At 45.7% G+C, this 27,875-nt stretch overlaps 1 protein-coding gene across 2 annotated transcripts in view; it reads left to right on the top strand.

Moving 5' to 3' along the window:
* The window catches only part of ZNF143 (zinc finger protein 143), a 345,755-nt gene that overhangs the window by 25,114 nt on the left and 292,766 nt on the right, over positions 1 to 27,875 (top strand). Inside the window, exon 2 of one of the 2 annotated variants that reach the window (XM_069223629.1) lies at positions 26,141 to 26,348. The exons of the other annotated variant lie outside the window; for it this stretch is intronic. The gene's annotated coding sequence lies outside the window, so the exon portion shown is untranslated. The remainder of the gene's footprint in view (positions 1 to 26,140; positions 26,349 to 27,875) is intronic. 2 annotated transcript variants of the gene reach the window in all.

Genomic DNA, 27,875 nt, shown 5'->3' with positions numbered 1-27,875 from the left:
CCACTTGTTGAGGTGTGGGTTTTGTCATTCCCTCTTCCCGGTCTCTCAAGGGTCTTCTCTTCCTTCTGCGTTTGGGTGCCTGAGGCCTGATGAACCTTGGTCTGTCAGTTCCGGATGTGTGCGATTCAAGCCATGCCCAGGCTTTCTCAGTGGTCTGGCAGGAGTGTGTATAACCCTCAAGCATGATTTTAAGTTTCAAAGGAAGCAATAGGGAGTATTGAATCCCCTCTGCACGCAGCACCTTCTTCACCTCCATGCAGGACAACCACTTAGCCTGCACTGCCGCCGTAAAATCAGGAAACATGTTGACCCTCCCGTTTTCCACCACGAAGGAGCCTGCCTCCTGCGCTCTCTGCAACAATGCGTCCCATTTGCGGTAATGCAGGAGCCTGGTCACCATTGGTCTAGGCGGCCTCCCGGGTGCCGGGCCGGGAACCTCTGCACCCTTTCCAGGGCAAAGAATTGTGAGATTTGCTGAGCGCCCATGAGAGACTGCAACCAGGGCTCATGGAAGGCCACCATGCCCGTGCCTTCCGCTACCTCAGGGAGACCAATAAGCTGTATATTGTTGCATTGACTGCGTCCCTCTGCATCTTCAGCATGTGTTCCAAATGCTGCACCTGGTCTGTAAAGTCAGTTGGGTCTGCAGGGCCTGGTGTGAGGGTTTCAAATCCGACAAGGTATTCTATTATTTTTCACTCTGTCCAAGAGTTTTTGGTGATCCGTTCTCAGGAGACTTAGGGGAATATTTATACTTGTTTCGCGCCAAATTTGCATCATTTTGTTTACCCAAATTTGGTGCAAAACTAACTCCATATTTATACTTTGGCGCTAGACCCATCTAGTGCCAAATTTATGGAGTTAAAGTCATTTTTTGGACGTGGAAACCTACTTTGTGTCAATGAGATGCAAAGTAGGTGTTCCAGTGAGAAAAATGACTCTATGGCTTTAGCGACATATTTATCCCGTGCTAAAATCACCCACGGAAGGCCTCCAATCCTATGTCGATCTCATCAGACCGCCGTGGCTGCCCATCCTGTCCACGGGGCCTGTGCACCATCGGGCATGGCCCCTGCCGTGTCCCAGCTGCCCTTGCCAGTGTACACGTCAGAGGGGTCACACCATGCCACTCCCAGGGCAGCACCATGCCCTCCGCAACACGAGATCCCCGCGCCTGGTTGTGTCTCCAGGGCTCTGCTCATTTTGCCCAGGATAAGGGTGGGCCGATCAGGAGTCGCAGTATCACGCTGCCACCACCTTCGACGGCTAGCTCCTGGATTGGATTGACGTGGGGTGGATTGGATTGAGTGGTTTGGATTGGATTGAGTGGGGTGGATTGGATTGGAGTGGAGTGCGGTGGATTGGATTGATTGGTGTGAATGGGAGTGGAGTAAGGTGGTGTGGGGTGGATTGGAGTGGGGTGGTTGAAGGTGAACTGGATTGGACTGGGGTGGATTGGATTGGAGTGGGACAGACTGGGGTTAGATTGGATTGAGGTGGGTTGGATTTGGTTTGATTGGAGTGGGATCGGATGTGATTGGAATAGGTTGTATTGGAGTAGGATAGGTTGGATTGGAATAGGTTGGGTTGCATTGGAGTGGGGTGGTTGGATTGGAATGTGGTGGTTTGGAGTGGGGTGGAGTAGAGTAGGGTGGGTTGGACTGGAGTGGGTATGATTGTGGTGAATTGGAGTGGGTAGGTCAGATTGGAGTGGGGTAGATTGGGTTGGGGTGGATTGGATTGCTCTGGATTGGATTGGATTGGATTGGTGTGGGGTGGATTGTGGTGGATTGGAGTGGGGTGAATTGTGGATTGGAGTGGGGTGAATTGAGTTGGAGTGGGATGGACTGGAGTGGGTTGGATTGTGGTGAATCGAAGTGGGGTAGATCAGATTGAAGTGGGGTAAATTCGATTGGGGTGGATTGAAGTGGGGTGAATTGTGGTGGATTGGAGTGGGGTGAATCGAGTTGGGGTGGATTGGATTGAGGTGAAGTGGACTGGATTGGAGCAGATGGTCTTGAGTGTGGCAGACTGGAGTGGGACCGATTATTTTAGGTTGGAGTGGGGCAGATTGTTTTGGATTGGACTGTGGCAGGTTGTTTTGGCTTGGAGTGGGGCACATTGGAGTGGGGCATATTGTTTTGGTTTACAGTGGGGCAGATTGAAGTGTGGCAGATTGTTTTAGATTAGAGTGTGGCAGATTGTCTTTGTCTGGAGTGGGTGCAGATTGGTTTGGGGCAGATTGTTTTTGATTGGAGTGGGGCAAACAACAGTGGGGCAGATTACAATGGATTAGAGTGGGGCAGATTATTATTGATTGGAATTGGGCAGATTATTGTGGATTGGAGAGGGTCATATTGTTTTGTGTTGGAGTGGGGCAGATTGCTTTGGATTGGAATGGGGCTGACTGTTTTAGTTTGGACTGGGGCAGATTGGAGTGGAGTAGATTGTTTTGGATTGCAGTGGCAGATTGTTTTGGATTGGAGTGGGGTAGGCTGGAGTGGGTCAGATTGTTTTGGTTTGTACTGGAACAGATTGGAGTGGAGCAGATTGTTTTGGACTGTAGTGGGGCAGATTTTTTGGGTTGCAGTGGGGCAGACTGGAACAGGACATTGTTTTGAATTGGAGTGGGGCGGATGGTTTTCAGGGCTCGAAAAAAAAAAGTCTACACGACCACTCCCAATGGCGAGTTGTATCAGTAAAGCTGCAAGTTACTGGGAAGATTTTTGGACATTTCTTGGAAATTTACTGTCTGTAAATGACAGTGCTCTACACATCACGCTTTAGTAATATATTTATGAAAAGTGAGTGTTTAAACATAAACTGAGAGACACTCCTGCCCTGATGGCAAAGCTATTAGTAAACTAAGAGACAAGTCATGCATGGATCATATGTACCCTATATGTGGGCTAGGTTCATTATACATGGAGCAAACATGTAGTGTATTTAATCAAACAAATGTGGATTTGTTTACAACAGAAATGCTAAACTCACAGATTTGAAGGTGCACTCATAGGTAAGAATGAACAAAAAGGGGACTGTAAAATACAATATTTGCCTAGGTTCAAACAATTTGAGACCTGTTTACAGGTCAAGTACATTAAAGTTAGGTTGAGTAGGTTATTCAAGCTACTCGGCCTGCAGGTCTAGTAACATTTTTATGATTTTTCAAGGCCTGACTTTGGATTGAAGTGGGGCAGACTATTTTGGAATGGAGTAGTACCGACTGTTTTGGATTAGAGTGGGGCAGATTGAAGTGGGGCAGATTGGTATGAGGTGGACTGGATTGGAGTGGGTGGATTTGAGTAGAATGGGGCAGATTAGATTGGAGTGAGGATATTGGAGTGGGGTAGATTGTTTTGGATTGGAGCAGACAGGTTGTTTTGGATTGGAGCGGGGCAGATTGGATTGGGACATATTGTTTTGGTTTGTACTGGGACAGATTGTAGTGGGTCAGATTGTTTTGTATTCTAGTGGGGAAGATGATTTGCATTGTAGTGGAGCAGACTGGAGTGGGGCATATCGTTTTGGTTGGGAGTGGAATCAATTGTTTTGGAATTGAGTAGGCAAGATTTTTTTGATTGGAGTGGGGCAGATTGTTTTGGATTGGAGTTGGGCAGATTGAAGTGGGATGGGTCGGATGGGGCAGATTGGATTAGAATGGGGGGATTGGGGTGGGGTAGATTGTTTTGGATTGGAGTGGGGCAGAGTGGAATGGGGTGGATTGTTTTGGATTGGAGTGGGGCAGACTGGAATGGGGCAGAGTGTTTTGGATTGGACTGGGGTATATTGTTTTGGATTGGAGTGTGGCAGGTTGTTGGGGACTGGAGTGGGGCAGATTGTTTTGGATTGCTATATTGGAGTGTGGCAGACTGGACCAGAGTTTGGCTGAGTGTAACAGGGCAGATTGTTTTGGATTGGAGTGGGCAGATTGTTTTAGATTGAAGTGGGGCAGATAGCTTTGGTTTGAAGTGGGGCTGGTTGAAGTGGGGCCAATAGTTTTGGAGTGGACTGGGGCTGATATTTTTGGAGTGGGGCCGATAGTTTTGGAGTGGGCTGGGCCAGATTGTTGTGGATTGGGGTGGGGCAGAATGGTTTGGATTGAGGTTTTGGAGTGGGGCAGTTTTTAATTTGTATTGGAGTGGGGCTAATTGTTTTGGATTGGAGTGGGGCAGATCAAAAGGACTGGAGTGTGGTGGACTGGAGTGCATCGGCGTGAGCAGTTTGGATTGGAGTGGGGCAGATTGAATTGGAGTGAGGTGGGTTGATGCGTACCGCACAGTTATGCGTTAAAGTATAATTAAAAAAAAAAACTCATAAGTAGGAAACAATGTTGCTTTGCAATACTTTGAACATTATAGTCATCTTTTGAGAACAGCATCCATGAACAAAAGCAAAACATGAGTGCAAAGTGAGAAAAGAAGACTTGGCAAAATAAATAAAAAATTAGCTATAGAAAGTACAACTTCACAATTTTGTTTATCCTGCTGGGCACGTTTCTGCTAGTCACACAACTTCTTTTTGCAGGGCACTAGCGGTTAAAAGAAGAAAATAGTACCTCAATCACGTTGGGAGCAGTGAACCGCACTGATTAAGTAGATTAAGTTGAATCAATCAGTGCTTAGTCCCTGCTCCACAGATGGGAACAGAAATGATAAGGCCTCCAGTGATGAATGACCAGGCTGTAAAGAAGAGTGCCACGCAAGCCAACAAAAGGTTAGCCATGGGCGGGCTCCAAGCCCTTTTCTAACTACTACAGCGTCTTGCTAGTGATACACGTGCACTAGCGCATGCTATTGCAGGCTCTACCCTAAAAAGGTGCTTTCTGACAAATTTGATGTAATTCCGTGTAGCAGTTCGGGCTCTATTTGTGTTCAAAATCCCTGAGGGAGTTATAATAGTAAGCACACTTGACGGATCGCCCCGAAACCTCACATGTACAACAAGATTCTCTGGAACACTTTTTGTGGGGAAAACTTTGTGAAGCCTCGACAAACGGCATCAAAGATATAGGCAAGTCAAAAACTATTTTTCTATGGAAACATGGTCCTAACTATAACTACCTATTGCCGACCGCCAATAGGTTGTGTGTGTATATATATATAAACACATACATGTGTGTGTATATATATTTTACACTGGCAGTGATGGACTTTTAATAGGTTTCTTAATAACTTTGGTTCTGATCAGTGAATCTGCACAGAACTTTTTAAAAAAGTACATCCACTTTGGGATCTTCATGGCAAGTTTCATGCAGATCAGTTGACAAGGGGGCCAATAAAATGGAGGAAGGGGGGGGTCTCAAAACTGCATTTGCCATTTTAATTCCCAGAGTATTATTCTTTGCTCTTCAATATAATAAAAAATGGCTGAACAGAATTACACCAGATTTGTCACAAAGGTAGAACTTTATACAAAGAAGTGTCTTTGATTGGTTTGGTCTAAATCCATTGATTAGTTTTCAAGAAATTGTCATTTAAAAAGGAGCTCAGTTTGGGCATATAGAGGTTAAATGTTAAAGTTAACAGCCATGATAATTTTCAGTGAGATTTCACTGAGGATTTGCACATTAAGTAAAAAAAAAGGCACCTCTTTGGACAAAGCACTCGTCCTGCAATAAAGACAGCTTTTGATTTACGAATCTGATTGGCTGGCCATCACAGAAATATTTCTGTTGTGGCTGCAGTTATCTAAGAAGATGCACTTTGCACCGTTTTGGAATAAATAATAAAAAAAAGTGTCATAAGGGAGTAGGGTGGAAACACTTTAGCCACTGGCACAAGCTCCCAAAGTGACCCCCAGCAATGAAATATATATTAAAGATTTTGTAGATCCGATGCTGGGTTTGCAAATCCTGGGTCCTTCCTGGGACTGGTACTCCCTGGGAGTTTTGAATCCCGTAAAAAAAAACCTGGGATAGAAGTTTTCTGTGCCCCACTGTTGCACTTGGACAACAGCCTTGTGGGATTGACCAGTGGCGGTGGGTTGTGAGCGAGGCCTAATTCCAGTCTAGTTCCTGCGACCAACTCATGCTGCATAAAGCATAAATTAACTGCCTCCAGCAGCTTTATAGCTCAGTTCTTGTAGCCAACCCTTTTGCAGAAGGCTAAGTAAGCCCTGTGGTCAATCCCCAATACGCACAGCAGTTGGGGGGGGGGGTGGAGGGGGGTCCTGTGGCTGATACCATGTGCCAGAGGTAGACTGCCTACAGAGGGTGGGGTAAAGGACCTGGCTGGAGGCCAACCTCTGTTGCTCCCGGCCCATGGCAGGTTTGGCTTATAACCTAGCCCTCCAGACAGGGACTGGCCACCTGCAAAGAGTTGAGCACATGCCCTGACTGGAGATAAGTACTTGTGGCCAACATCCACTGAGCATGTTTAAAAATTAATTAAGCCAATAAATAATAGTACGTTCACAGTCACTTCTGTCAAAGTGATAAGGGTAATGTGATATGTAATCTCATACGTGAGATTTAGAGCTTTTGTAATATCATCTGTTTCGCTAATGATGCAGTAATTTCAGGGTAAGTTTACATCGGTAGAAAAATGCTGTAAATGGATTAGTAACTGGCATGGTTTAAGGAGCCAAAAATTGATTCTTGACTAAAGGGTGTGCAAGATTGTTTAGCTGTCAGGATCACCCCATTGCAGGAGGTTCTATTGATTTTTGTGATGGGTGTTATTGGAGGCATTATTCTCTAAAGGACACGGGCCACCTAAAATAAAGACTCATTGAAATTTTCTGAGGCCGTAGTTGTGGGGTGACTGTGTACCTGGAATAGACGAGCCAATGAATGGTGGAAGGTTCTCAATGAATGTGTTGGATATAGTGGTGTTTGTATCTGTTTGTGGAAGAGACTTTTATATGTTAGGGTGCCTCTGTTAAGAACCTGGTGGACCAGAGATTATTTTTAGTGTCAGTATTCGAAGTTTGAGTGGAGAATGGAGTTCATGAAGGTTTTGCAGCATTATTTAATAAGCTTTAGATCTGTAATTATTTTATTGCAGTGGAAGGGTAATTTGACATTGATGATGGCTCTTGTGTAATATAGTCTCACATTTTTGCTAGCTATTTGTTAGTCTTAATGTTTCACTTGCATTTTACTTGTGTGTTTTTTCTAAGTTGGCTTTTCGAGTGTCTGTAGGACACCACCAAATCACAGATTTTTCACTGCCATCATTTCCATAGTTTTGTTACAAATATTTCCTTTAATCTACTTATTTCATGTCTCCATCCTATTTTTTTTGGTAAATCACCAGCTAATTTTCTTACAGCTCTAAATACTATAGGCCGATCAAAGACCAATGCACATAGATCAGTGAAGCGAAAAGACTACATCTGTAGAACCCAGCCTGTAAAGGTGTACACAGAAAAAGAGATGATAGCCAGCACAGTATCAAGAAGGATACAACATGCATAGATTGCCTGTGTAACAGACGGCAATAATAATGATTAAACTCCAGTCAGAGAAAAATACTGTTGGACACAGAGCAAACAATAGATTTTTTTGAATGGTAATAGAGAATTGTTGAAGAAAATGGTTGTGCACTTGGTAGCAGAAAACATGCAAAGTTCTTGTTCAGGTGTGACTATCAAACCCACTTGTTTTATTGATACGCTGAGGCTGGTCCCTTGGTGCTGCAACTCGTATATCTTTCTCGGGTCGTAGGCTCAACCACGTGAGGAAAGTGGGCAGGCTCGTCATACAATTATTAGCATTAGGGCCATTTGCAACACATTCTTTAATATAACAGTGTTTTACAGCATCCATTTTACTGTCTACCACTATTACATTAACTGATGACAGCCCTGGATCTGAAGTGCACTCCTTTTTAGGTGGCTGTTCACACATGATCAAAGGAGATTCCACCACTCCCAGTGCAAGACAGAAAATGGATGATGTGGACTAACCCATTGCCCTAAGCACTATGCTTTGGTTGCAGAAGTAAAATGTGAATGACACTTTAACAGACCAATGATTGAAGAGGACGGACCAAATATATATTTTATATATATATATATTTTATATATATATATATATATATATATATATATATATATATATATATATATATTATGTATTATTAATATCGTTTTCGAAATCCTCAGGTTGGCCAGATAGTTATAGCCGCTGCTAGGCCTGAAAACCTAAACCTTGCAAGCAGTCATGATGCTGTGCCACCAGTATCAAATGAACGGCCTGTGTCTTTAAAAATGAAGTGTTCTTTCTGCTCTTTTATAAAGGTCCTAGTATTTATATTGTTCTGTTTCTTTTCGTGAAGTTTGAGGTTGTGTCTTATGTTAGTTACTGTTCTTTCTTCTAAATGTGTTTGATTACATGTTCAAATTAGTCTGATATTAAGAAGTCAGGCTCATGCTAACTTAAGATTGTTATAAAAATAATTATGTAGCTGCACTGCTGTATGTCTCTGTGTCTTGGACTGCCACATCCACATTAGCCTACCCTCGGATGATTCAGAATGTGGATAAAGGTCCTGATGCCAGAAGTACACCATTCCCAAAAATCCAATCCCTCAAATGTTTTTTTGGGTGGGGCAAGGATATATACCCAGTTCAGCGTGGCTTGTCTTCTTTTCAGCATTCTTATTTTAGATTATGTCTAAGGTAAACAAAAAACTCTATAGCTCTCAAAAAGCAACGGCTCCTGGTATGGGCCTGATTTAGAGCTTTTGGTGAATGGTATACTTCATATGCGCTTGGAATACGGCAGACAGGATTTCCGTCATGTTTGTGACAGAATATCCCATCTGCCAAACACTAAGGGCCTGATTTAGAGTTTGGCGGACGGGTTACTCTGTCACCAACGTGACTGATATCCCGTCCGCGTATTATGATTTCCATAGTATAGAATGGAATCGTAATACGGCGAATGGGATATCCATCACATTTGTGACAGAGTAATGTGACGGAGAAACCCCATCTGCCAAACCCTAAATCAGGCCTTAAATCTGATCCAGGGTCGTATTGTGCAGCCTTTCCAGATAATGAACATTTGAAAAACTTTTAGATTGATTGCACCCCTGCCAGTAGCAATGCACAACATTGCATAATCCACAACAGTCAGGTGAGCACCAAAATGTTTTGAAGTTACTGAGAGGTACATGTAGCACTGTACCAAATGCGCAAAGAATAAATAAATAAAACTGATCAGTTTTGTTTGTATCACATCTGCACCACTTTTCCCCTCCCATTTCTCCTACATTCCTTTCCATAGGTCTTTCTGCAAGTCTGTTGTCAGACCTTTTGATGCAACATCAAAATTTAGTAGTTCGAAGCAAACAAAATTCCCGCCCTCCATATAACAAATATAAAACTCAATTTGAGAGACAGTAACTGAAGGTACCTGCTGTCTGGGAAGAGTTCAGGGTCACCCACTTTGGTTTCCCTACAATTCAGGAGGGTACAAATCTTGATGATCGGTTGACTAAAGAGACAACACAGGAACTGGTTTGCAGAGATCTACAGGGAGCAACATATGTCAGCCACATTCCTGCCTTATAAATACACAAAATGAAATCACAGTTCTTTATCAGTGACCTTGGTTCCAAGCAAAAAACCCTAGCAAATTGGTTGTTGGAACTATAGAATCCTTCAGTGTTCTGCATTTCAGACCTGCCCATGCTAGCCCAGGGTGGAAGCTACTTCAGTTGTATCTGATTAAAATGGCTTGTGCAACCAGGTTTCCTACTGTGCTAGCATTTTTGAGTACTACAAACATTTCCTGCTTATAATAGAGAGCATTATACAGGCATCACCTAAGTCCAGTCCAAACATTTCCTGCTTATAACAGAGAGCATTGTGCAGGCATCACCTAAGTAGTCTTGGTTACAAGTAAAAGCAAACTGCATTTCGTCTTTCTAGAGTTCAAAACAGTTGCTTTGATGTGCAGTTTCCTACTGCAGGTGTAGGACAGACTGGCGACACTGTGTACAGGAAGTACCACAGCAACGTCCTACGGCAACACTCAAGAGTTAAAATAGTGGCTGTTAGTCATATAAGCCATGCTTTTATCACAATAAGTGCTTTAGTTTCATTCTGATTACTTGTCTTCAATAAATGGGAATTTTGAACTCAGCATAAATTACAGAAAGCAGGATGTTCCCGTTTTATTAAGGTAGCAGTTAAATGCAGTGTTTGAAGTGAAAATGTCTGGAGTCGCCCACTTCACACAGAGAGGCTCCAATTCAAAACAATCTGCCACACTCCAGTCTAAAACAAACTGCCGCACTCCAAAACAATCTGCCACTCACCAGTCCAGATCAATCTGCCTCACTCCAATCCAAAACAATCTGCCCCACTCCAATCCAAAACAATCTGCCCCACTCTAGTCTGTACCACTCCAAGCCAAAATAATCTGCCCTATTACAATCCAAAACAATCTGCCCGCTGCAATCCAAAACAGTTTGCCCCTTTCCAATCTGCCCACTGCAATCCAAAACAATTTGCCCCACTCCAGTCCAAAACAATCTGCCCCACTCCAATCTGTCCAACTCAAATACTATCCACTTCGCCCCAATCCAGTCCACCCGACTACATCCCAGTTCACTGCACTTCCATCTACAATAATCCACCCCACTCCAGTCCAGTCCACCCCACCCCACCCCACACCAATCCAGTCCAGTCCCTATTCCATTCCAGCCCACCCCTCTCCAATCCGACCTACCTTGCTTCTTTCTAGTCCAACCCACTCAAATCCATTCCACCCCAATCCACCCACCCCACTATAATCCACGCAACCCAATCCACCCACTCCAATTCACTCACCCCACTCCAATCCATCCCATTCTAATCTAATTCACCTTAATTAACCCCGGTCTACCTTAATCCAATCACTCCAATCCATCCCATGCCAAACCACCTTAACCAACCCACTCCATTCCTAGCCACCTCATGCCAAGCTACCTTAAACCATCCCACTCCAGCCCTACCACACCAATACAGTTCATCCCTCTCCAATACAATACATCCCTGTCCAATCCACCCTACTCCACTCCAGTCCAATCCACCCCACTCAAATCCAGTCCACCACACTTCAATCCGCCCAATTTATTCCACTCCAGTCCACCCCACTCCAATCAAAATCAGTCTTCCCCACCCCAGTAAAAACAATCCACACCACTTCATTCTATAACAATATAACCCACTCTAAAACAAGACCACCTGCCTCACTTCAAATTAAAATAACCTACCCCACTCCAGTCTGCCCCCTCCAATGAAAACAATATGCACCACTCCAGTTCAAAACAATCTGCCCACTCCAATCTAAAACAATCTGCCCCTTCAAAACAATCCGCAACACACCAATGCAAAACAGTCTGCCCCACTCCATTCCAAAACAATCTGCCCCACTCTCATCTGTCCCACTTCAGTTCAAAACAATCTGCCCCACTCCAATCTAAAACAATGTGTCCCACTCCAGTAAAAATAATTGGTACCACTCCAATCCAAAACAGTCGGCCCCACTCCAATCCAAAACAATCTGGCTCACTCCAAACCAAAACAATCTGCCCCACTCCAATCCAAAACAATCTTTCCCGCTCCAGTCTGCCCCACTCCAATCTATAAGTCTGCCCCACTCCAGACCAAAACAATGTGACCCACGCCAATCCAAAACAATATGACCCATTCCAATATGCCTCACACCAATCCAAAAAAATCGGACTCACTCCGAATTAAAACAGTCTACCCCACTTCAGTGTACCCCACTCCAGTCGGCACCACTCCAGTAAAAATTATCTGCACCACTCAAATCCAAAATAGTCTGCCCACTCAAATCCAAAATAGTCTGCCCACTCAAATCCAAAATAGTCTGCCCACTCAAATCCAAAACAATCTATCCCACTCCAGTCTGTCCCACTCCAATCCAAAACAATCTGCCCCCTCCAATGAAAACAATATGCACCAGTCCAATTCAAAATAATCGTCCCACTCCAGTTCAAAACAATCTGCCTACTGCAATCTAAAACAATCTGCCCCTTCAAAACAATCTGTCACACACCAATCCAAAACAGTCTGCCCCACTCCAATCTGCCCCACTCCATTCCAAAACAATCTGCTCTACTCTCATCTGTCCCACTGCAGTTCAAAACAATCTGCCCCACTCCAATCTATAGCAGTATGTCCCACTCCAATCCAAAAAAGTCGGCCCCACTCCAATCCAAAATGTCGGCCCCACTCCAATCCAAAATGTCGGCCCCACTCCAATCCAAAAAAGTCGGCCCCACTCCAATCCAAAAAAGTCGGTCCCACTCCAATCCAAAAAAGTCGTCCCCACTCCAATCCAAAAAAGTCGTCCCCAGTCCAATCCAAAAAAGTCGTCCCCACTCCAATCCAAAAAAGTCGGCCCCACTCCAATCCAAAACAGTCGGCCCCACTCCAATCCAAAACAGTCGGCCCCACTCCAATCCAAAACAGTCGGCCCCACTCCAATCCAAAACAGTCGGCCCCACTCCAATCCAAAACAGTCGGCCCCACTCCAATCCAAAACAGTCGGCCCCACTCCAATCCAAAACAGTCGGCCCCACTCCAATCCAAAACAGTCGGCCCCACTCCAATCCAAAACAGTTGGCCTCACTCTCCAATCCAAAAGAGTCGGCCCCACTCCAATCGGAAACAATCTACCCTACTTCAATCTGCCCCACTCCAGTCCAAAACGATGTGCTCACTCCAATCAGCCCCACCCTACTCCAAAATAATCTGTCCCACTCCATTCTAAACCAATCTGCCCCACTCCAATCTCCTCCACTCGAATACAAAACAGTCTGCCCAGCTGCAATCCAAAATATCTACACCACTGCAATCCAAAACAGTCTGCCAAACTCCAAACCAGAACAGTCTGCCCCACTCCAAACCAAAACAATCTTTCCCACTCCAGTCTGCCCCACTCCAATCCAAAACTCTGCCCACTCCAGTTCAAAACAATATGACCCACGCCAATCCAAAACAATACGGCCCACTCCAATATGCCTCACACCAATCCAAAACAATCTGACCCACTCCAAATTAAAACAATCTACCCCACTCCAATCCAAACCAATCTGCCCTACTCCAGTGAAAACGATCTGCACCACTCCAGTCCAAAACAGTCTGCCCACTCCAATCCAAAACAATCTGCTCCACTCCAAAACAATCACCCCCACTCCAGTCCAAAACAGTCTACCTCACTCCAATCTTCCCCACTCCAGTCTGCACCACTCTAAACCAAAACAATCTGAACCACTCCAAACTAAAGAAGTCTGCCCCACTGCAATCAAAAACATTTTGCCCCACTCCAGTCTGCCCCACACAATCCACAAAATCTGACCCACCCCAATCTAAAACACTCTACCCCACTCCAATCCAAAACAATCTGCCTCACGCCAATCTGCCCCACTGCGGTCCAAAACAATCTGCCCCACTGCAATCCAAAACAATCTGCCCCAGAGCAATCTGCCCCACTCCAATCCAAAACAACCTTCCCCACTCCAAATTAAAACAATCTACCCCACTTCTGTCTGCCCCACTGCAATCCAAAACAATCTGCCCTACCCAAATGAAAAGAATCTGCCCACTCCAATCCAAAACAGTCTACTCCACTCCAATTTAAAACAATCTGACCCACTTCCATCCGTCTCACTACAGCAAAAACAATCAGCCGCACTCCAGTCCAAAACAATCTGCCCTGCTGTAATCTAAAACAATCTGCCCCGCTCTCATCTGTCCCACTCCAGTCCAAAACAGTCGGCCCCACTACAATCTGCCCCACTTCTGTCCAAATTTGCCCCACTCCAACCTGCACCACTCCAAACCAAACCAATCTGCCCCACTGCAGTTCAAAACAGTCAGCCCCACTCCAATCCAAAACAATCTGCCCCACTCCAATCTGTCCCACTCCAATCCAAAACAATCTTTTCCAATCCAATCTGCCCCACTCCAATCCAAAACAATCTGCCTGCTGTAATCTAAAACAATCTGCCCCACTTTCATCTGTCCCACTCCAGTTCAAAACAATCTGCCCCACTCCAATCTAAAACAATATGTCCCACTTCAGTCCAAAACAGTCGGCCCTACTTCAGTCCAAAACAGTGGCCCCACTCCAATCCAAAACAGTCGGCCCCACTCCAATCCAAAACAGTCGGCCCCACTCCAATCCAAAACAGTCGGCCCCACTCCAATCCAAAACAGTCGGCCCCACTCCAATCCAATGATGTGCTCACTCCAATCCAAAACAATCTGCCCCACGCAAATAAATAACAATCTGCTCCACTCCAATCCAACACAATTTGCCCCACTCCAAAACAATCTGTCCTGCTCCAATGCAAACATATCTGCCCCACTGTAATGCAAAAGATCAGCTGCACTCAAATCCAAAACAATCTGCCCCACTACAATCTGCCCCACTTCTGTCCAAATTTCCCCCACTCCAGTCTGCCCCACTCCAACCTGCACCACTCCAAACCAAACCAATCTGCCCCTCTCCAATCCAAAACAATCTGCCCCACTCCAATCTGTCCCACTCCAATCCGTCCCACTCCAATCCAAAACAATCTTTTTCACTCCAATCTGCCCCACTCCAGTCCAAAGCAGTCGGCCCCACTCCAGTCCAAAGCAGTCGGCCCCACTCCAGTCCAAAGCAGTCGGCCCCACTCCAGTCCAAAGCAGTCGGCCCCACTCCAGTCCAAAGCAGTCGGCCCCACTCCAGTCCAAAGCAGTCGGCCCCACTCCAGTCCAAAGCAGTCGGCCCCACTCCAGTCCAAAGCAGTCGGCCCCACTCCAGTTCAAAGCAGTCGGCCCCACTCCAATCCAAAACAGTCGGCCCCACTCCAATCCAAAACAGTCGGCCCCACTCCAATCCAAAACAGTCGGCCCCACTCCAATCCAAAACAATCTGCCCCACTCTTATCTGTCCCACTCCAAATCCAAACAATCTTTTCCACTCCAATCTGCCCCACTCCAATCCAAAACAGTCGGCCCCCACTCCAATCCAAAACAGTCGGCCCCCACTCCAATCCAAAACAGTCGGCCCCCACTCCAATCCAAAACAGTCGGCCCCCACTCCAATCCAAAACAGTCGGCCCCCACTCCAATCCAAAACAGTCGGCCCCCACTCCAATCCAAAACAGTCGGCCCCCACTCCAATCCAAAACAGTCGGCCCCCACTCCAATCCAAAACAGTCGGCCCCCACTCCAATCCAAAACAGTCGGCCCCCACTCCAATCCAAAACAGTCGGCCCCCACTCCAATCCAAAACAGTCGGCCCCCACTCCAATCCAAAACAGTCGGCCCCCACTCCAATCCAAAACTATCTGCCCCACTCCAATCCAAAACTATCTGCCCTACTCGAATGAAAAGAATCTGCACCACTCCAATCCAAAAGAATCTGCCCACTCCAATTTAAAACAATCTGCCCCACTTCCATCTGCCTCACTACAGTAAAAACAAGCTGCCCCACTCCAATCCAAAACAATCTCCACTAATCAAAAACAATCTGCCCACTCTAATCTGCCGCACTCCAATCCAAAACAATCTTTCCCACTTCTATCTGCTCCACCGCAATCCAAAACTTTCTGCCCTTCTCGAATGAAAAGAATCTGCATCACTCCAATCCAAAAGAATCTGCCCACTCCAATTTAAAACAATCTGCCCCACTTCCATCTGCCTCACTACAGTAAAAACAATGTGCCCTACTCCAATCCAAAACAATCTGCCTCCTGTAATCTAAAACAATCTGCCCCACTTTCATCTGTCCCACTCCAGTTCAAAACAATATGGCCCACTCCAATCCAAAACAGTCGGCCCCACTCCAATCCAAAACAGTCGGCCCCACTCCAATCCAAAACAGTCGGCCCCACTCCAATCCAAAACAATCTGCCCCACTCTAATCGAGAACTATCTGCCCCCTCCAATCCAAAACAATGTGCTCACTCCAATCCAAAACAATGTGCTCACTTTCAATCCAAAACAATCTGCCTCATGCCAATAAATAACAATCTGCTCCACTTTAATCCAAATTTGCCCCAAAACAATCCGCCCCACTCCAGTCTGCCCAACTCCAACCTGCACCACCCCAGGCCAAACTAAAACAGTCTGCTCCACTCCAAAACAATTTGCCCCAGTCCAAACCAAAACAATCTGCACCACTCCAAACTAAAACAGTCTGCCCCACTGCAATCAAAAACATTTGACCCCACTCCAATCTGCCCCACGTAATCCACAAAATCTGCCCCACCCCAATTTTAAAAAACTCTGCCCAACTCCAATCCAAAACAATCTGCCTCACTCCAATCTGCCCCCCTGCAATCCTAAAAAATCTGTCCCACTGCAATCCAAAAACAATCTGCCCCAGAGCAATCCAAAACAATTTGCCCCACTCCAACCCAAAACAGTCTGCCCCACTCCTATCTGTTCCACTCCAAACCAAAACAATATGCCCCCATTCCAATCCAAAACAATCTGCGCCACTCCAATCTGCCCCACTCAAGTCCAAAACCAATCCAAAACAATCTGCACCACTCCAGTCCAAAACAATTTGCTACACTCCAATCTGCCCCACACCAATCCAAAACAATCTGCCCCACTCAATCCAAAAACCCTCTACCCCACTCCAATCCAAAACAGTCTGCCTCACTCCTATCTGCCCCACTTCAGTAAAAACAATCTGCCCCAGTCTAATCCAAAACAATCTGCCCCAGTCCAAATCTGCCCCACTCTAATCCAAAACAATCTGCCTCACTCTAATCTAAAACATTCTGCCCCACTCCAATCTGTCCCACTCCAGTCCAAAGCAATCTGCTCCACTCCAGTCCAAAGCAATCTGCCCCACTCTAGTCCAAAACAATCGGCCTGCTCCATCCCAAAACAATCTGCCCCACTTCAGTTAATAACAATCTACACCACTCCAGTCCAAAACAATCTGTAGCACTCCAATCCACCCCACACCAATCAAATTCAATCTTCCCCACTCCAAACCAATCTGCCCCACTCCAATCCAAAAAATATCTACCCCACTCTACTCCAAACAAATCTGCTCCACTCTACTCCAAACAAATCTGCTGCACTCCAGTCCAAACAATCTGCACCACTCCCGTCTGCTCCACCCCAATCTGCACCATTCCAAACCAAAACAATCTGTCCCACTGCAATCCAAACCAGTCTGCCCCGCTTTAGTCCAAAACAATTTGCTCCACTCCAATCTGCCCCACTGCAATCCAAAACAATTTGCCCCACTCCAGTCCAAAACAAGCTAACCCACTCCAATCCTCCCACTTCAATCTCCCCAACTAAAATCCTATCCACCTCGCCTCAATCCAATCCACCCCTCTACATCCCAGTTCACCCCACTCCAATCGACATCAGTCCACCCCACTCCAATCTAGTCCACCCCAATCCAGCCTACCCCACTCCAGTCCACCCTATTCTATTCAATTCCAATCCAACCCACCCCTTTCCAATCCAACCAACCCCACTCCAGTCCAACCCACTCAAATCCATTCCACCCATTCCAGTCCAATGCACCACCCCACTCCAATCCACCGCAACCCAATCCACCCACTCCAATTCACCCACCCCACTCCAATCTAATTCACCTTAATTAACCCCAACCTAGTCCAATCCAGTCCACTTTAATCCACCCCACTACAATCCAATCAACCCCATGCCAAACTTCCTTAATCCAATCCGCTCCATTCCACTCCACCCAAATTCAGTCCGCCCCACTACAATCTACCCAATCCATTCCACCCACTACACCCCACTCTACTCCAATCAAATCCACTCCAATCCAACCCACCCCACCCCACTTCAATCCAATCCACCCCAGCCCTACCTTCCCCAATCCAATCCACCCCTCTCCACTCCAGGCCAATCGACCCCACCCCATTTGAGTCTACCCCACTCCAGTCCTCCACTTTCCAATCCACCCCACTTCAATCCATCCCACCCCATTCTGATTTAACCCACTCCACTCTGATCTACCTCAATCCATTTCACCCCACTCCACTCTATCCCAATTCACCCCACCCTAGTTCAGTCAGCCTCACTCCAGTCCAGTCTACCCCACTCCAGTCCAATCAACCCTACTACAACACAATCCACACCACTGAAATCCATTCCACCCCACTCCAATCCACTCCATCCCATTCCAATCCAATCCAGCTACCCCAATTCAATCCACACTACCCTAGTTCTGTATCTGCAGTTCAATCCATCCACTCAATCTAATCTAACCCACCCCACTCCAATCTACCTTAATTCAATCCACCTCACCACATTTCAATCCACCCCACTATAATCCACCCTAGTTCATCCAATCCAATCCATTCTACCCCAATCCAATCCACCCCTCTCTACCAGGGCTCGAAAAATCATAAAAATTTTACTAGACCTGCAGGTCGAGTAACTTAAATAATCTACTCAACCTAACTGTAATGTACTTGACCCGTAAACGGGTCTCAAATTGTGTGATCCTAGGCAAATAGTTTATAGGGTCGCCTTTTTCTTAATTCTCACATATGATTGCACCTTCAAATATGTGAGCTCAGCATATCTGCAGTACAAAAAAAACTATTTTGTTTGATTAAGTAGACTAAAGTTTTCTGCATGCATCACAAGAATCTAGCCCACATACCCATGAGGTCTGGACCATATAACCTAGGACTTATTTTAGTTTACTAACAACATTGCCATCAGGGCAGGAGTGTTTCTCATTTTTTTTGAACACTCAATTTTAATAAATATTTTACTAAACCTTGATGTGGTAACATATTGTCATCTACACACAGTAACTTTCCAAGAAATGTCCAAAAACCTCTCCACTAACTTGCAGCCTTGCTGATAAAACAATATAGTGTATTAACAATCTGTGAAAACTGGGTTTCAGAAAACATATCCTTTGCACATCAACATGTAAACTATTCTGATTTGTTTTCATCCTATAAAAATATTTTTTCATCACACAGAAATACAAAAAAGGGCTTGCACAGCTACTGAAATATATTTTGAAATGTTTGTACAGTTCACTTAGTCATTTACATGGTGTGTGTTATGAAAACCCAAACACCATATATCCTTTTATTTTACATTCTTAGCAGCAGGTCACACAGTTAACCTTAAACAGTCCTGGAACTCTGCAGTCAGAAGGAAAATTAATTGTAAGAAAAACTGACCTTTGACCTCTTTCTGTGAACACAGAGCAAATGTGACATACGAATTGCCCCTCCACTTTTCAACTGAACAGACCTGTTCAGTGTCAACTTGCCAGAAGGGAGTAAGTATGAGTAAGTATTAAAAATAGCTTGACCTGATCAAATAAGACTTGCCAATTGCGAGTGGTCGAGTGTGTATACTCCAATCCAATCCAGCCCACTACCTCAATCCACTCCACCCGAATCCACCCCACTCCACTCTACACCACTCCACAACACACTCTGCCAGTGAACAGCTGAACTCTACTTCCCTCTGCTGAACTATGCAACACTCTACTCCCCCTACTCCACGACACTGTACACCAAGAAATCCACTCTACATCACTCCACTGTATGACACTTCACAGCATTCTCTGCCAGTAAACCACTGAGCTCTACTCTACAACACTCTACTCCCCCTACTCCACTCTACAACACTGTACTCCAACAAATGCACTATACAACACTACTCCCCAACGTCACTCAGACTTTCCACGCCACTAACTTTTAGCCATGCTGAACAAGAGCCACACTGGTGTACAATGTAGCAAAAACACATTGCTAAGCCAATAACTTGTATAGGCGATACCTATTGGCTTTGCCAATGCTTGTTTTTGTAAGGGGAATGTGTTGGCTCCTTAGGCAGTCTTTGGAGGACCTATTGGCTTTGCCAATGCTTGTTTTTGTAAGGGGAATGTGTTGGCTCCTTAGGCAGTCTTTGGAGCATGAAGACTTTACAGAAGTCGAAGGACAGTGACACTCAGCAATTGTCAATATTGGTCTCCGTCTTTTTGCCTTTCCATTTGTTAATCTGAATCCTTATCTGAATCCTTATCATTGTAGTAAAGCAAGTGTCTTCTAGTAGTCATTGGCTCATTTGTCTTGATCATCTCTCTTAAACAGAACCCCAGCTTTATCTCTAACTGATTCTTATGTTGATTTTCTATGGTATGAGACATCCTCTAAAAGGATCTTGAAACAGATTTGAAATTATCCAAGGATCTACACTTGTGCTTCTTCAGTGTGTTGTGGATTACTTACAGTTACAAATATTTGAAATTGTAAGAGAATTTAATTGTAAAAATACTCTATCATAAATATCAGTGACTACTATTTGTGAATGAATAGGTCTTCAGATCATACTTAGATGTTAACGGCAAGTGCTTAACTCACTAGCCATCTTGTCATTTTATTCATGATAGCATGTACATGGGTTAACGCTTACAAATGTGAAGTAACAAAGCTATTTTAGGTGTGATTTACCTATGCTGGAAGAAATAATTGGCACAGTCAATAGTCTGCAATAAAGTAGAGCCATGTAACCGGAAAAAAAGGAAAAACTCAATATACTCTTTGCCAGACTGATTTACAGTTCCATTGGTCTTTCTCTACACAGCATGCAAACTTCATATCAAATATTTCTGATTCTATGATTATTTTGTAGACCATATTCTTTCAATCACCAGGGTATATCTTCATCATCATAGAGTGTTACAAAACCCTAATGCCCAGAAAAGGTAGCTAAGCATTGGAAGGCAAAAATGTACCAAAATACATTAGGCTTTAGGGCCTTTCAAAAAGGAAGAAGTTGATTCAACAGCCATTGATCTGAGAAGAGAATTCAGAGCGCATATGCATTGACCAGAAACAAATTTACTGCTAACCTCTTTCATTAAGCTTTGTGGAATCAATAGGAATTTCTTAGCTGACATTGATGTTGTTATTGGGCAATAGAGAGAGAAACATTGCATCAGGTATTCCAGTGCATTGCTGAATAAGGATGTATTGTTAGCATGAGAGTTTTAAATTGAATTTGTGCCACTACTGCCAATCAGTGCATCTCCCATAGATATTGGCCGATATGTGCCTTCTTGGCATATTGAAAATCACCATTGTTGCAGAATTCTGGAGTACCTGCAGTTTGTTTAGATTCAGTTTCAAAGTTCCTACAAATAAAGGTATCTCCCAGTCCTATTTTGCTCCAGGCATAATTCTGGCTATGTATGTATCGTTTTCTTAAAGTAACAGAACTCAGTATTTACATAGACACATGAAATGATAAGTGAAAGACTGAATAACGAATTTTACCTGCCATTCCATAGTTTCTGTTTCATCAAATGTAAAGTTAGATAGTTTTTCTTCCCTCTCAGAGGGCAGGCATTAACCACTAATATCAACCCACCAGAGAACTGGGAAAAAAGTGAGAAAAGTAAGAGAATGGACCATCTTGGCATCAGACATACCATGGGCAAGTATTTCTGCCCCCAGGGGGAGGCAGCATGGAGGTTTACCCTTCTAACATCCCATATGTCAAAATTACGCTGTAACAAATCCCATCGTCTATTCACTGATCATGGGGGTGGCTGTAGTATTCAGTCCCTGGGTAGCCAGCACCCTGGAAACCATACCAACCCTGGACATTTCTGAAATGTGGAGACCCATGGGAGTCCAGAGAGATGTGGCGTGCATGGGTCCTAGCACATTTTCTTACCCAGAATACTCTCCAGACACAAAATACATGCCTAAAATATACAGTTTCATCTCGATTTCCATAAATAACGGCTGCAACCTTTTGGTCTTCGGTCATCCGGCACCCAAGTAACTAAACAAACCTGGGCATTTCTGAAAGATGGAGACACAGGAGAATCCACTGTGGTGTAGCTTGTGTGAATCCTGCATGTTTTCTGCCCCCCCCGAATGTTCTGTGAAAATCAAATTCTGGGTCAAAAACAGTCGTTTTTCCCCCCATATTTTTATGACACAAATCTCAAGTATTTTCAGCCAGTGGCTATAGCCTTACCAACCTATATTCCCACAAAACGGTATACGTGAATACCACCTGCACCCGGCAGCACAGGGGCGGCCGGGTGCAGAGAGCAAACAGGCGTCGGATTTTCAATAGGAATCAATGGGGAGACCCGGGGGTCTCTTCAACGATGCAGGCAGGCACAGGGGAGGCTCCTCGGGGTAGCCACCACCTGGGCTGGGCAGAGGGTCGCCTGGGGGTCACTCCTGCACTGGAGTTCGGTTCCTTCAGGTCCTGGGGGTGCGGGTGCAGAGTGGTTTCCAGGCGTCGGGTTCCTGGAAGCAGGCAGTTGGGGTCAGGGGGAGCCTCTGGATTTCCTCTGCAGGTGTCGCTGGGGGATTCAGGGGGGGGTCAACTCTGTCTACTCACGGGCTCGCAGTCGCCGGGGAGTCCTCCCTGTAGTGTTGGTTTTCTGCAGGTCGAGCCGGGGGTGTTGGGTGCAGAGTGGAAAGTCTCACGCTTTCGGCGGGAAACGTGTGGTCTTTAAAAGTTGCTTCTTTGTTGCAAAGTTGAAGGTTTGTTGAAAAGGGCCGCTCTTCTCGGGAGCTTCTTAGTCCTTTTAGATGCAGGGTAGTCCTCTGAGGCTTCAGAGGTCGCTGGACCCTGGGGGATGCGTCGTTGTTGCAGTTTTTCTTGAAGTGGGAAGACAGGCCGGTAGGGCTGGGGCCAAAGCAGTTGTTGTCTCGGTCTTCTCTGCAGGGCTTCAGGTCAGCAGGCCTTCTTCGTCTTCAGGTTGCAGGAATCTATCTTCCTCGGTTCTGGGAGCCCCTAAATACTCAATTTAGGGGTATGTTTATGTCTGTGAGGATAGCCCTGAGGGTGGCTACACCCTCTTTGTGCCTCCTCCCTGTGGGGAGGGAGGTACATTCCTAATCCTATTGGGGGAATCCTCCACCTGCAAGATGGAGGATTTCTAAAAGTCAGAGTCACACCTTAGGGGATGTCCTGACTGGAGAGTGACTCCTTCTTGTTTTTCTCATTATCTCCTCCAGCCTTGCCGCCAAAAGTGGTGGCAGTAGCCGGAGGGGCGGGCATCTCCACTAGCTGGGATGCCCTGTGGCTCAGTAACAAAGGGGATGAGCCTTTGAGGCTCACCGCCAGGTGTTACAGTTCCTGCAGGGGGAGGTGAGAAGCACCTCCACCCAGTACAGGCTTTGTTCCTGGCCACAGAGTGACAAAGGCACTCTCCCCATGTGGCCAGCAACATGTCCGGTGTGTGGCAGGCTGGCAAAAACTAGTCAGCCCACACTGGAAGTCGGGTATGTTTTCAGGGGGCATCTCTAAGATGCCCTCTGGGTGTATTTTTACAATAAAATGCACACTGGCATCAGTGTGCATTTATTGTGCTGAGAAGTTTGATACCAAACTTCACAGTTTTCAGTGTAGCCATTATGGTGCTGTGGAGTTTGTGTTTGACAGACTCCCAGACCATATACTCTTATGGCTACCCTGCACTTACAATGTCTAAGGTTTTACTTAGACACTGTATGGGCATAGTGCTCATGCACCTATGCCCTCACCTGTGCTATAGTGCACCCTGCCTTAGGGGAGTAAGGCCTGCTAGAGGGGTGACTTGCCTATGCCACAGGCAGTGTGAGGTGGCATGGCACTCTGAGGGGAGTGCCATGTCGACTTAGTCATTTTCTCCCCACCAGCACACACAAGCTGGCAAGCAGTGTGTCTGCTGAGTGAGGGGTCCCTAGGGTGGCATAAGACATGCTGCAGCCCTTAAAGACCTTCCCTGGCATCAGGGCCCTTGGTACCATGGGTACCAGTTACAAGGGACTTACCTGGGTGCCAGGGTTGTGCCAATTGTGGAGACAAAGGTACAGTTTAGGGAAGGAACACTGGTGCTGGGGCCTGGTTAGCAGGCCTCAGCACACTTTCAAATCATAACTTGGCATCAGCAAAGGCAAAAAGTCAGTGGGTAACCATGCCACGGAGGCATTTCCTTACACTTGCCATTCTGCGTAAGAAAACGTAGTGGGATCCACACAAGCCACACCACTGTTGACTCTCCTGGGTTTTTCATTTTTCAAAAATATTGGAGGTTGGAAGATTTCTCTGGGTGCTGGCTGACCTTGGACCCAAATACCGCAGCAACGCAAACGCCTAGAAAGACTAAAATTCAAAGGACAAAGATGTCGCCACATTGAATTTTGAAGCTTTTATTTTTTGCCAGTCATATGCCCAACCACACAAGTGGATTAGCACTTTTATCGAGACAAGTGTGGGAACTCAGCATAGTAGAGCATTTGTTGTTATCTATATAAATTTTCTCCATGTTTGGCTTCCAAATGTACTTCACAGTGCAATAAGACACATTTTGCAAAACTCCCTCTGAGTCACGATATTATGAGTAACCCTAAATAAATTGTCATTTGAATAACCACTGTTCCTAAACAGATTATTGGGCATAGCTTTCCTTCACATCCATTTTTCTTTCATAATATTATACCTCACAAATCCATTGTGGTACACAATGACAAATCATTACAAGCTGCAGCTTGGTTGTTGGCTTTGGGTAGTGCTTATTTTTGGACAACCAATGAACACTATGTATGAGTCAGGTAGACGTTACATTATGTGACTTTTGAAGACTGATCACCTGGCTAAAAAAATACAGGAAAAAACATTGTTTTCTGTTTCTGTTTTTTCTACTTTGCTTTTGATTTCAACAATTAGGTGGTCATTACGAAGTTGGCGGTGTGGCCCGCCATGCCAGCGGTGGCGGGTAAAACCGCCAGCTGGCATAGCGGGCCACACTGCCACATAAAGAACCCCATGAGGGCTTCCATCAGCAGCCCTCACTCACTGCCAGGCTGCCTCCGTCAGGCAGCCTGGCAGAAGTCAGAAACATTATCCAACTGGGCAGCGGTGCTGCCCCTCGGATAATGATTCTGCAGCCACCAACCTTTCCCTGGTGGGTTTCCCCGCTAGGGAAAGGCTGGCGGAAGGGGTGCACCAGGACACCCCTGGGGGCCCCTTCCCTCCCATCCACTTGGTATGGACAGTGCAGGGGCCCCGGTGCAGTGCCCCATCGCCCAGGTCACTGCCCGAATTTCGGGCAGTGATCTGCGCGACGGGTGCAGCTGCACCCGCCGCACAGAGGCATTGGCTGCAGCTCCATGTGGAGCTGCCGTCAATGTCCCGACCAGGCATTTCTGTGGGCCGGTGGGCGGAAACAATGTTTCTGCCCGCCGGCCCACAGGAATGTTCCTTATATGGCCAGCGGAGATCCGGGGACGCTGGCTGTGTTCATAATTAGGGCCTTAGTTTATTTGGGAAAACCATGCACGATCAACACCAGTGATCCCTTGCTGAATTCTGAAGTTAGTATTTTTTTCTAGAAACGTACAAGTTCCTGATTCGCCCATTACTTTCACATCTCTTTCCCCCACAAACCGCAAGTAGGTAGAAATTGCACAAAATAGGGAATACTGACTACTACTTACAAAATTGCGAGGACTGAGGTGAAAGAATGTTTTTACAGCTCTGCTTGTTCCTGAAAGCTCTTAGCACAGCAAAACATTTGTTAATGCTAGGTTTAGAAAGAAATACAGACTTGCACAGCATTTGTTCCTATTTTTATCCAAAAACTCCAAAATGTTGCTACATTTCGGTTTTTTTCCCAGTTCTCTCCAGAAGAGTCCACAAATCTTAGGTACATTCAGGATCCCCAAGATGTGTGTAAAAAAGGACTCCCTTCTGGCCTTGGGTGTCTTGTAGTAATGAAAAGTATTAAGGCTTGAGCACTAACTGCCGCACATATGAATAAAATGGTCAGCACTTAGGAAGATAGGACGTTGGCCCTTAAGGGTTTACAGTTTTAAAACAAGCTTTTGTGGAGCTGATTGATTCTTTGTGTCCAGCAAAGCATTCCCCTTTGGCCTTCAAAATGACATTTTTGTGCATTTTCTTTGTTTCTGCAAACTTTGATTTGGTGCTCTTATTAGAGTACTTTTTACAACCTTGCTCCCTTTTTTATAATTTTTGTGGGAGTTTGCATTCATTGGGAAATCATTGCTTTGATTTATTTAAACCATTATGCTTAGACATTTTCACTGATGAAAATTCTTTGACCCGAGTCTTATATGTACTTTCTGACAGAGACTTCTAACCACAGATTTCTCACCTTTTAAATATTCTCCAGGCATCAGACAGTAGCCGGAAACTTTTCAGCAGCGACTATGTGTTGTGCAACCTGAAGATCATACAGGACTGCAAGGCAAAACTACATCGCCAAGTACCTCAAGGCTCCATGTCAAAACCGGTCCAAATCTGAAGGTTGATCTCTGTCCCGGGCGAGAAGCCACAGGAGTTGATCCAGAAGCCAATCATTTTGCGCTACATACTTTTGGGTAAGGAAAATAAAAAATCCATTCAGGACTCTGCTTCTTCCAGCCACGCTTGTACTCCTGAGAAGGTGCGAGGGAGCTACCATGCGCCTTATTCTTGCTCCCAAAGTCAGTCCGCAACTTGTCCTAGCACATCTTGAGTTCTGGTAGCTGTTTGTGACACCAAGGTAGATCGAAGAGTTCTGCAAAGCAATGCTCCAACTATACACATTCCTTCTGGCTCCCTCTGGCATGCCTGTGGCTCCAAAGGAGCCGAGAGGTGCTCCATCTTGGACACTGAAGGTGAGTTTGCCCTCTGCATCAGTTGGACCCTTCAAACCTGCCAGTAGGCCTCTCATGGCTTCCACACCAACTCTGTCTCTACTTCCACGATTCACACCGGTTCCTGGAGCTTCGATACTGACTTCACCCTCTCCATTTCTCCTACTTAGCCTACCTCCTCAAGGCAGATTTTTTTTATGCCACATTCGTTGTTTTGGATGGATTCCAATAATGACTGTGATGGAGGAGATTATGTTGGCCAACCCTATCATGAAGAAAACTGGTATGAACTCCGAGATACCAGTGGTCTTGACACCTCTCCTGATTCTGGCCTTGTCTCACCACTGGGTCTGCCACTGAAGAAAGTGTTTCTTTTGTGGTGGTCATGCAGAGGGCGGCCGAAGTTCTCGACCTCCAACTCCCCACTTTAGAGGTCAAAACCAGTGTCTGACCAAAGTACTTCAGTAGGGGCATACCACTACTCAGGCCCTGCTTCCTTTTATTTTTGTTAACAACACCTCATTCATTTGAATATAAACAAAAAAGAGCAAGCATGCATATAATGGGCCCACACAATAGTTATAAGATTTTCAGCTTTGGTACCCACCTTTAAACCTCCCCCCGCCCTCCCCACCCCCTACCGGTTCACAAGTCTGCAGTGTACAGTCTATAGTATGCCCACCACCTCTCCCATATTTTCTGATGCTTCTAAGGGCATACACCGGCTAGATAAATTGTTCCCTCCAATAAAGCAGAGCATTCCATGCTCACCCTTCATTCCCCATGGGATGGAGCGCCTGTTGACTTCCACTGTTTAGCAATACCCTTTTACACATCAGTGTACCCAGATCCAACAGGGCTTGTCCCCACTTTGTGCCTCCCAACTCATGCACTATTCCAAGGAGCGCAATTCTAGGTGATGCCTCAGTGGATGGCCCAGAACCCTTGACAGGGTCTTGAATATGCGCAGCCAGCATGACTGGATAATAGTGCCCTTCCAATCCATATGGTAGAAGTCCCCCTCCTTCCATGATATCTGGTGCAGTTAGGGTCTGGAAATGTATTGGCTTTCCATAAACGATGTGGTGTAGTAGGTACAATGCAGGTATTTCAGTTGGACAGTGCACAGCTAGGCTGCAATTACTAGGGTGCTTAGTGCCATGCATTCCTCCCTCCAATCAGTTTCTTTCAGCGGACCCAACCATCCCTCCAACTGTGCCCTTAGGGTCTCCTGGGTATAAGGGGAGTGATTAACCAAGGTTCTGTAAA

The sequence above is a fragment of the Pleurodeles waltl genome, chromosome 3_1 (assembly GCF_031143425.1).
Source record: "Pleurodeles waltl isolate 20211129_DDA chromosome 3_1, aPleWal1.hap1.20221129, whole genome shotgun sequence".
Taxonomy (NCBI): Eukaryota; Metazoa; Chordata; class Amphibia; order Caudata; family Salamandridae; genus Pleurodeles; species Pleurodeles waltl.
The sequence above is the reverse complement of the archived record's forward strand: the minus strand, read 5'-3'. Positions and strand labels throughout refer to the sequence as shown.